The sequence below is a fragment of the Ursus arctos genome, unplaced genomic scaffold (assembly GCF_023065955.2).
Source record: "Ursus arctos isolate Adak ecotype North America unplaced genomic scaffold, UrsArc2.0 scaffold_22, whole genome shotgun sequence".
NCBI classification, from domain to species: Eukaryota; Metazoa; Chordata; class Mammalia; order Carnivora; family Ursidae; genus Ursus; species Ursus arctos.
In genome coordinates, this window is record NW_026622897.1 from 3612118 (window position 1) to 3623723 (window position 11606).

Genomic DNA, 11606 nt, shown 5'->3' on the forward strand with positions numbered 1-11606 from the left:
ATTCATGTCCTTGACTACCAAGTCTAACTGGCTGTGGAGGCTGTTACACAGCCCTTGCCCAGGCTGGGAAGCAAATTTGAAGCTCTGCTTGGCACTGAAGGTAGCCTCCAGCCCTGCCCAATGAGCAAGCCTAACCAGAATGCCTGGAAAGCTATGTAGCCCAACCTACAGCCAAACTTACAACAGCACCTGAGCAGGGAGCCAAGCCAGCAGCTCTTTCCATCTGCAGAGCAAAGCTGGTGGTATGGTCTGAACAAGGAATTTGGTGGGCAGCTCTGCTGGATTCAGGTCCCCAACCATCAGGCTAAAGGGTCATGGAGCCTGTTTTACAACTTTACTCAGGCAAGAAAGCAAATTTGTAGCCCTGCCTAGCTGTTGAGTATAGCACCCAGTCCTGCCTGAGTAGGAAATTTAACCAGAGAATTTGTGCAGCCACAGAGCCCATCCCGTAGCTTTGCGTTAGCAGGAACCAACTGTTCTCAGCTAGAGGCACCCAGCCTGACCTCAAAGTTCAGGCAGAAGCCTTGCCCAAATAGAAACCCTGATAGCAAGCCCCACCTGACCAAGGATGCTGCCAGCTGACCTGTCCAGAACCAAAGTGAACTGACCGGTGAAAGACCGTTTCTGGAGAAGAGAACCTATAAAGTGTGGAAGAGGAGACTGATTACTCAGATGTGCAGATACCAACACAAAGAATCAAGGATCATAAAGAATCAGGTAAACAATGACACCACCACAGGAGAGTAATAAAGCTCCAATAATTGACCTTAAAGAAATGGGAGATCTATGAACTGTATGCAAATAATTCAGATTATTTCTCTTAAAGAAGTTCAGTGAACTACAAGAAAACCCAAATAACCAAACAAAATTAGGGGGAAAATAATAAAATGAGAAGTTCAACAAGAAATAGAAACAAACAGGGGCGCCTGGGTGGCACAGCGGTTAAGCGTCTGCCTTCGGCCCAGGGCGTGATCCCGGTGTTATGGGATCGAGCCCCACATCAGGCTCCTCTGCTATGAGCCTGCTTCTTCCTCTCCCACTCCCCTTGCTTGTGTTCCCTCTCTCGCTGGCTGTCTCTATCTCTGTCAAATAAATAAATAAAATCTTTAAAAAAAATAAATAGAAACAAACAAAAAAGAAATCCTATAGTTGAAGAATCCAGTGACTGATGTGAAGAATTCAATTGAGAACTTCAACAGCAGATTTTATCAAGCAGAAGAATTAGTGATCTATAAAATAGGGCATGTGAAATTATCCACTCAGAACAGCAAAAAGAAGAATTAAAAAGAGTAAAGAAAGCATATGGGGCTCATAGAACACCATCTAAAGAACAAAATGTACATTGTAAGCATCCTAGAAGGAGAAGAGAGTGGGGGAAAAGGGACAGAAAGTATTTTAAAAATATAATGGCTGAAAACTTCCTGAACATGAGGGGAGAAATGGATATCAGAGTAATGACACCCAAAAGACCCCAAATAGGTTGAATCCAAAAAGGGCTACATAGAGACACATTATAATTGTCAAAAGTCAAAAACAAAGAATTTTGAAAGCAGCAAAAGAGTGACATATCACATACAAGGGACCTCCTCCCCTCCCATAAGACTATGGACAGATTTCTCAATAGCAACTTTTCAATCAGGAGAGAATGAGGTGATATATTCAAAGTACTGAAAGAGAAACAAAAACTATCAACTAAGAATAGTATAGCTGGTGAAGTAGTCTTTCAGAAACGAATGAGAGGTAAAGACTTTCTCAAACAAATAAAAGTTAAGGGAGTTTATCACCATTACATCTGCCTTACAAGCAATACTAAAGGTAGTTTTTCAAGAAGAAATAAAATGATGCTAATTAACGTCATAAAAATATATGAATGTTTGTAGAACTAACTCATAATGGTAAATATACAGTCAAAATTAGATTCTCTAATATTGTAATTGTATTCTTGACTATATAATTCATTTACAACTCTAGTTTAAAAGTTAAAAAATAAACATTAAAAATAACCATAACTATAATAATTTATTTTTGGATACATAATATATAATATATGTAAACTGAGGGATACCTGGCTGACTCAGTCAGTGGAGTATATGACTCTTGATCTCAGGGTTGTGAGTTTGAGCCCCACTTTGGGTGCAGAGATTACTTAAAAACATATCTTAATATATATATATATATATATATATATATATATATATATATATACACTAAAACATTGATAACCTAAACTGTGAGGGGAGAAGTAAAAATTTAAAGTTTATATGTTAGTAAAATTAAGTTGTTACCAACTTAAAATAGAATGTTATAAATATATTTTACATTAGCATCATGGTAGCCAACAAGGAAAACCCTGTAGAGTCACATAAAAGATTATGATAAAAGAATGAAAAAATATTGCTACAAAAAGTCATCAAACCACAAAGAAGCAACAAAGTATCTATAAAACAGAACACAGTTAATGAAATGGCAATAGTAAGTCTTTACCTATTAATAATTTAAACATAAATGAATTAAATTCTCCAATCAAAAGACACAGGATGGCTGAATAGATAAAAAATACAAGATCCAATGATATGCTGCCTACAAGAGACTCCCTGTAGCTTTACTTTATTATATTTTACTTCATTTTTTATTTATTTGTTGGGGGGGGCACAAGCAGGGGGAGCAGCAGGCAGCGGGAGAAGCAGGCTGCCTGCTGAGCAAGAAGCCTGATGCAGAACTTGATCCCAGAACCCTGAGATCATGACCTGAGCTGAAGCCAGATGCTTAACCAACTGAGCCAGCATTACCATGATATCAAAGCCAGATAAGGCCACTACAAAAAGAAGACAAAAAAGCAAAAAGAGAAACAAAAAAAAAAACCCTACAAGCCAATATCCCTGATGACTATAGATGCAAAAAATCTCAACAAAATTCTAGCAAAATTAATCCAACAGCATATTAAAAGGATAATACACCATGATGATTTAGGATTCATCCCTGGGAGTTAAGGATGAGTGAACATATGCAAATCAGTAAATGTAATTTACCACATTAATAAAAAGATAAAAATCATATGATCATCCCAAGAGACAGAAAAAACACTTAAAAACTCAACATCCATTCATGATAAAAACTCTCAATTAATTGGACATAGAAGGAAAGTGGGCATAGAATTCTCAAATAATAAAAGGCCATATATGACAAACCCACAACTAACATCAAACTCAATGGTGAAAGGTTGAAAGCTCTTCCTCTAACATCTGGACCAAGAGAAGGTTGTCCACTCTCACCACTATTCAACATAGTACTGGAAGTTCTAGCTAGAGCAATGAGGCAAGAAGAACAAATAAATGGAATAGGAATTGGAAAGGAAAAAAGTAAAATTGTCTTTGTTTGCAGATGACATTTTATATACAGAAAATTCTAAAGCTGCACCAAAAAAAAAAAAAAAGTAACAACTAATAAATGAATTCAGCAAAGCTGTAGGATACAAAATCAACATACAAAAATCAGTAGCCTTTCTATATACTAACAAATTAAAATTAAAAATAAACCAATCTCATTTACAATAGCATCAAAAACAATAAAATACTTAAGAATAAATTTAACCAAGTAGGTCAAAGATTTATAAACTGAAAACTATAAAACACTGATGAAAGAAATTGGAGAAGACATAAATAAATGGAAATATACCCTGTGTTCATGGATTGGAAGAATTAATATTATTAAAACATCCATGCTTCCTAAACCCCTCTGTAAATTGAATGCAATCCCTATCAAGATACCTAAGGCATTTTTCATAAAAATAGAAAAAGTAATCTTAAAATTCATATAGAACTATCTACACAGCCAAAGTAATCCTCCAAAAGCCAAAGTAATCCCGAGAAAGAGCAGCAAAGCTAGATGCATCACACTTCTGATTTTTTAAAAAGATTTTATTTACTTATTTGATAGAGAAAGCGTGCACAAAAGAGAGCACAAGAGGGTGGTGGGGGAGGGGAGAGGAAGAAGCCAACTCCCCACTGAGCAGGGAGCCTGATGTGGGGCTGGATCCCAGGACCCTGAGATCATGACCTGAGCTAAAGGCAGATGTTTGACTGACTGAGCCACCCAGGTGCCCCCACACTTCCTGATTTTAAATTATATTACAAAGTATAGTAATCAATGGCACTGGCATTAAAACAACACATGGACTAATGGAAAAGAACTGAGAGCCCAGAAGTAAATTCACACATAAATGGTCATCTGTTATTTGACAAGGATGGCACGAATACTCAATGGTGAAAAGACAGTTTTTTCAATAAATGGTGCCTGGAAAATTGGATATTCACATGCAAAAGAATGGAACTGGACCCATATCTCATACCACTCACAAAAATTAAGTCAGTTAAAGAATTAACTGTGAGACCAGAAACCATAAAACTCCTAGAAGAAAAGTAGGGAATGAGGTCCTTGACATTGGTAATAGCAACAATTTTTTTGTTGGATATGAAACATAAGGCACAAGGAACAAAACAGAAAATAAACAAGTGGGACTACATCAACTACAAAACTAATGCACTGTTAAATAAGTGATCAACCAAATGAAAGGGCAACCTACAGATGGGGAGAAAATATTCTCAACCTGCACATCTGATAAGGTGTTAATACCCGACATATATAAGGAACTTCTAGAACTCAATAGCAAAAAAACTCCAAATCATCCAATTAAAAATGGGCAATGAACGTGAATAGACATTTTCCGAAAGCTATTCAAATGGCTAACAGGTACATGAAGTGGTGCTCAGTGTCACTAATCGTCAGGAAAAGGCTAATCAAAACCCTGAGATGCAAACTCACACTTGTCAATATGGTTTTTCTCAAAAAGATAAGAGATAGCAAGTGCTGTTGGGGATGTGAAGAAAAGGAAACCTTGTGTACTTCTGGTGTGAGTGAAAACTGGTACAACCAATATAGAAAACAGCATGGAGGGTCCTCAGAATTTTAAAATGAAACTACAATATGATCTTACTAATTCAGCTTCTAGGTATGAATTGAGAGGAAACTAAATCACTATCCTGAGGAGGTATCCATCTGCCACGTTCACAGCAGCATGGCCAAGATAAAGAAACGACTTAAATGTCTGTGGATTGACAAATGGATAAAGAAAATGTGAAACACACACACACACACACACACACACACACTCACTCACTCACTCACAAACACAATGGAGCATTAGCCATAAAAAAAGAAGGAATCCTGCCATTTGCGACAGCATAGATGAACCTTGAAGGCATTATGCTAAGTGAAATAATAAAGACAAATACTGTAGAATGTCACTTATATGTGGAATCTTGAAGGAAAAAAACCTCATGGAAACAGAGAACACGTTGTTTGCTAGAGGGGGGAGGAGATGGGGGACTGAGTGAAGCAGGTGAAAATGTACAAATTTCCAGTTATAAGGGAAAGAAGTTCTGGAGCTGTAATGTACAGCATGATGACTACAGGTAACAATGCTACATTCGATATTCAGAAGTTGCTATGAGAGTAAATCTTAAAAGCTATCGGCACAAGAAAAAATTCTGTGAGGTGATGGATGTTAACTAGACTTATTGTGGTGATCATTCCATAATATTTACAAACATCAAATCATTATGTTGTACAACTAAAACTAACACAGTTTATATGTCAATTATATCTCAATAAAAATGGGGGGAGTTAAACACACATTATATTACCCAATAGTCACTGATCTGAGCATTTATCCTAGAGAAATACAAATCTGTATCTGATTTTTCATAGCACCTGTAGTTGTATGGTCAAAAACTGTAAACATCCAAAATGCCGCTCACTTTGTGGCTGCGTATACAAACTGTCGGACCTCCATATCATGGAATACGACCCACCATTAAAAAGGAGCAAACCACTGATGTACAGCACAACTTAGATGAATTTCAGGGGCATTATGATGAGTGAAAAAAGGCAATCTCAAAAGGTCATATAACATTCTTGAAATGACAAAATGATAGAGAGGGACAACAGATTAGTGGCTTCCAGGGACTGAGGAATGTGGTGGGGGGTTGGGGGCAGGAATGCACCAGGGAGACGTTTGCAGTGATCTGTAATAATCTGTGACTTGATTAGTTACAGGGATCTATACGTGTGATAAAATGACATAGGACTGTCCCCACAGACTGCACCAATGTCAAGTTCCTGATTTTTATTTTGGGCAATAACTCTGTAAGATGTAGCCTTGGGGAAACTGGGTGAAGGGCAGATGGGAGCGCTTTATAGTATTTTTGTAATTTCCTGTATATATGTGATTATTTCAAAATAAAAATTAAAGACCATGAAATATAAATTCAATTTAGAAACTATTTTGATATCCCAGTTTTGTTCTTGTTCAAAACACTTAAAAATTGCAAAGAAAACATTGTTTTCTTTTTTAGTGTAAGTAGTTCCGCAGGTTTTTTTTTAAAGATTTATTTGTGTATTTGAGAGAGTGAGCAAAAGCAGGAGGGGCAGTGGTACAGAGAGAACCCCGAGCAGACTCCACACCCAGTGTGGAGCCTGAGCCTGCGACCCTGAGGTCATGACCTGAGCCGAAAGCAAGAGTTAGATGCCCAACGGGCTGAGCCATCCAGGTGCCCCATTCCTCCTAGTTTTTTAAAAAAGAAGTTGAATGTAAAACAAAAAAGCTAAAAGGTACTCAAACCTGGGACTTTCAAAAGGATAAAAACTGTATTTCTTGTACATACATAGCGACATAAGTCTTGAAGTAAATTTAAGAAACTTCAACCACAAACACTTTAATTAACTTTATTATTGTTAAAAATATGTATTTACTTTGGATCTTATTTAATTTGTTTAATTTGGATTAAGTCACTTTTGAGGCTTACTGTTCATTGAACCCATTGATATAGGCATAAAGTAATCCTTATTTCTATAAATATTAGAACAAAAAGCAAACTTTACTAGAAAATTTTAAGTATCAGGGCACACGTGTGGCTCAGTCAGTTAAGCATCTGCCTTCAGTTCAAGTCATGATCTCAGGGTCCTGGGATCGAGTCCTGCATTGGGCTCCCTGCTCAGCGGGGAGTCTGCTTCTCCCTCTCCCTCTTCCCCGGCTTGTGTGTGCGCGCTCTCTCTCTCTCTTTCAAATAAATAAAATCTTAAAAAAAATTTTTTTTAAGTATCCCCAAATAAGTATTCTCAAATATATATGATATTCACTTTTATGAGGCTGTTAAAAGATAAAGCCTGCCATATATATTCTATACAGAATGAAAAATCCAAGCTGAAATCTTCATTTCTTAAATTTGGTTGGAGTAAATCTGTACTCGTAGTAGTAGTGTATTTTGCAAACAGCAAAGAACTCAGGACCTGGAACTGTAGGAATAGGGTCCTAAATGGCCCGTCACTATACTGTGACCCATATGGAGGCTCTTTGAGGCTTTAGTTCCCTTGTGTGCAAAGTGGACATACCAATACACTGTATTGTTGTTATGCTTAAATCATATCATGAATATTAAGTTAATATTGTCAGGTGGTATATCAATATTAATGGTTAACTCAGTAATAACATGTACTTAGTATATGTGCTGGCGAAGCGAGCACTGTAATAACATGTACTTAGCAACATTATTGTTAACACAAATCTTAAATCTTGGCAATTTTTTTCTACAAATATTCTGCAAATTCAATATAATATTCCTGTAACTTTAAGACGCATTTTTTCACATAAACATGTCTGAAATTGACAGGTGTCTTATACTTGCTTTTGGCCAGGTAGTGACATGACCTATTTGTCCCTATCTGCATCAAACTGTGCATCAAAATGTGAAGAATGGGAATCCGTGTCTTAAAAGACAGCCCTGGAGATAATAATGAATATCATTTAAGAAATGATGCATCACTAATGCTCTTAGTAACAGAGAATGATATTATGTAGAAAAACACGGACTTTTGAGATTCTGAGTTGAAAGTGAATTCGAAGCACTGGACTCTGAATGTGAAAAAGTTTAAGAGCATCTCAGCTAATTTTGCTTATGTTTTTCTTTTTATGAGTGTACAAGGGGGATATACGAAAGTTTTAAAAGGGCTTTGCCTAAGTATGAAAAGTACCAAGTGATAAGGAGTTGTGTCGTAGTTAAAAATAGCGTTTTCTTTCTTTGAAGCACATAAAACAATGGTGTATTTATTGACTGCCTCTCAGCTTCAACAAAACTCCTTCGTGCTCAAAACACTGAATCAATTTTTAAAACTGTTGTGTTCTTCCTTTTAATGTCTTCCATTAAAATCTGATTAAATAATTGAGTCATTAAAAGTACAACCGTCATGTCTGACGAGATTGATACAAAGTAATGACAGAAAATGCATGTGCCACTTGACAGGAGTGCAATATTCAACCAAGGCCGCGCGTGACTGGTCTGGGCTTTGATTCCATCAGGCTTTCCGGTGATCCGACTTTGGTCACTGGAGTTTCAAAATAGAGCATGATTTCTGGCCTATTCTAATTAGTGTTTGTCACAGACTGCTAACTGTATGCCAGGTACGGAATTAGACAGGAGAGCATGGAGGAGAGAGGCAGACAGGATCCTTGCTTTCCTGGCGGTTCCTATCTGGTGAGGAAGACTGACAGATTAGATATCGTGACAAATACTGTGAAGAAACAGCTGGGAAATGGGAATAGACATGAACAATGGGGATTTCAGCTTCCGGGAGTAACAGTGGTAACACTGAGATAGGGCTTCCTCTGTACTGCGTGCTTCATACACTCTTCATCTTCAACAATAGCGTGTGAAGCAGATACTGCTACTGTCCGTACTTCGTAGGAAGGGGACCTGGGGCTTTGAGACCTTACGCAACGTGCTCAAGATTATATGGCAGGTAGCAGGGACCTGGAACAGGGTGGTGTGGCTCCCAAGCTCTACGATATCCAGGAGCGTCTCTCTGAGAAAATGTCATTTAAGTGGACACCTGAATGATGACAAGGTAAGAAGCTAGGGGAGAAATCATATCTAATGCCCTAAAGTGGGAAGGAGTCCTTCAGTTTGAGGACATGAAAGAAGGCCAGCATTACTGGAATTAAGGTAACGAGAGAAGCGTGTTGGGGAGGTAGGGCTACAGAAGGCAGGTGCCGCTTCCTGCAGGACCCGATAGGCCACAAGGAGCTGGAATTCCATTCTAAGTGCAGTTGAAATCATGGAAGACTTTGCATTGGGCAGTGACGTGATCTGATTTATTTTTTTAAAATATCTTTCTGGCTGATGTGTGAAGAATTAATTTTTAAAAAAAGGTAAGAGAAATGGAGTCCAAGTTATTCATTTATTCAACAAATATTAGAAAGTTTACAGAGTAGCTATTATTTTGGCAAGCACTATTCTAGATACTGGGCATACAGCCAAAAACAGGGGAGAAAGGGTCCTCCACTCTGGAATACACTCTAGACTAGTGTGAGTGCACACACACCCACACAACTACTCCCTCTCCTGCATCAACACATTCTCCCACTCCAAGGACAGATTCCATCAGTGGACACATTTTAGTATCTCCCACCTTTAAACATCAAAAAAATCTGTCCTTTGAACTTTCATTACCCTCTAGTGACCATCCCATTTTTCCACTCCCCGACCCAGAAAGTCTGGAGTAGCTTTCCGTCCAGTGGCCATCTGAGCCCACTACTGTCCAGTCCTCTCTCACCCTACAACCTAAGTCAGTGTCACCACACTGCGCTCTCGTCTGGCAGTCAAATGCTAACTTCTCTCTCCACGTTCTAGTTAACTTCTGAGGAGTACTTATGTTGCTTACTAGTCCCCCCTTCTTGAAATACGCATCTCTAGTTGCTGTTGACACAACACTCTTCAGGATTCCTATCCTGCTGGCCCCTCCTACCAAGTCTAGTCAGGAGCCCATATAGTGCAGTGATTAAGGGCACGGACTTGGAGACCTAGCTCTGAAGACAGGCTGCTTCAGGAGTGTTTATAGCCGGGGGAACTCGGAAAACAATGTTCTCCTTTCTCCTGCAGGCTAGAAAACAAATCAGTCTTGCAGGTGAGACATGACAGTGGTTTAGACCAGAGTGTTAACAGTGGAAATAGAGCAATATAGATGGATTTTAGCTCTAGCTTAGAAGCAGAACCAACAGAACGGAGAATAGATTGGATATGCAAATTGAGGGGAAAAAAGGTAGCAAGGTTTCTTTCTTGGGTAACTGGTAGAATTAAAGAAATATTTATTAAAGTCTTAAAGAGGTAAGCTTTGCAATGGAATAAAGTTTAAGTTGTGACCCAATAAGAAGCTAATGAACATTATCTCTCCCCCACAGATCAGTGAAACGTAGAGGATTTCATTTGATGCTTTTCCACTGAAATTGATACCTGGGAGAGGTTATGTGATTTACCCAAAGATAAATAACTGATAACTGGTGGTGGAACTGAAAAAAGAACACAGGTCTCTCAGAATCCCACCAAGAAGCGAGAGAGAGGATCTGGCAAGATGGCTATTACTCACAAACTTGCTGAACCTCTAACACTTCAGTCCTCTTTTTCCCCTGACCAGTGCAATAAAACTATCATAATAAGATGTCTGGGCTTACTGAATATACTTTGGCACACTTTATATTTCCTTAAGAAAAAAAATGAGGGTATTAAAGGTAGACAATATAAATACCAGTGTTAGCTTATAAAAGGAGTAAAATCTATTGTAAAAGTTCATCAAAACATTTATATACCATTTGTAAAAGGTAAGGTATGCATTAAATTCCCTCTTAAGTAGTTTACATTCTAATTTGCAAGATAACACATAGAGATAATTTGGGATAATAAATATCATAAGGCAGTATAAGAATAGTTGCCAAATGAATTAAATAGAGAATATTAAAAAAAAAACACAAAAAACTCTGGGGCTGTCCTTAAGAAAAGGTCGGGTTTGCCGTAAGCCTTGAAGGACAAGTAAGAATTTACAAAGTAGACAGCGGAGGGGATTCCATTAAGCAAACCTAAAAAGAATGTCCACTATAGTACCAGGCTTGGGGATGGAAGGGAGTGAGGAGAGTGAGCTTTTTCGATTTGCTGTACAGAGACATTCTCTTAGGTATGACATTTGAGCTGAGCCCTGAATGACACAGAGGAACAAGAAATGTGGACGGGAGGAGAGAATACTCTAGGGAGAGAGAACAAGTACAAATAACCAGTACATTATACGAGGCTCTATAGATGACACACAGAGCTTACTTAGTTCAATGCTAAAAGAATGAACTGTGAATTCCTAAACCTGCGTTGAAATAATTCCACAAATTTCTCTTTCTGATCTCAAATTTTCCATCGGTAACAATAATTACTACTGCACAGGACATGTGACAATGTACTTAGAAGTGTTTTGGAAACAGAAGAGTGAAATTATAAAGATCAGCTCGAAAATAAGAATGGAGAAGTTATTATATGATGCTCAGATACGTAAAGTTAAAAGTGGAGAACGGAGTTGTGATCATTGGTGATACGCGTATTAGTAGATGCCTTATACTTTGCGTACCTTCACATTGTCACTTACTGCGGGTTTTTGGTACATGTTCTCTCGGCCTTGCCAGATTGTAAGCTCTCTGCAGGTTGCAAGCACATCTTACATAGGCCCCTGACACAGGC

The 11606-nt window shown here is 38.1% G+C and overlaps 1 protein-coding gene across 12 annotated transcripts in view; it reads right to left on the reverse strand.

Annotated features, from left to right (window-relative positions):
• KBTBD3 (kelch repeat and BTB domain containing 3) overlaps positions 1-11606 on the reverse strand; it is a 36608-nt gene that overhangs the window by 23998 nt on the left and 1004 nt on the right. The gene's annotated exons all lie outside the window — the stretch shown is intronic.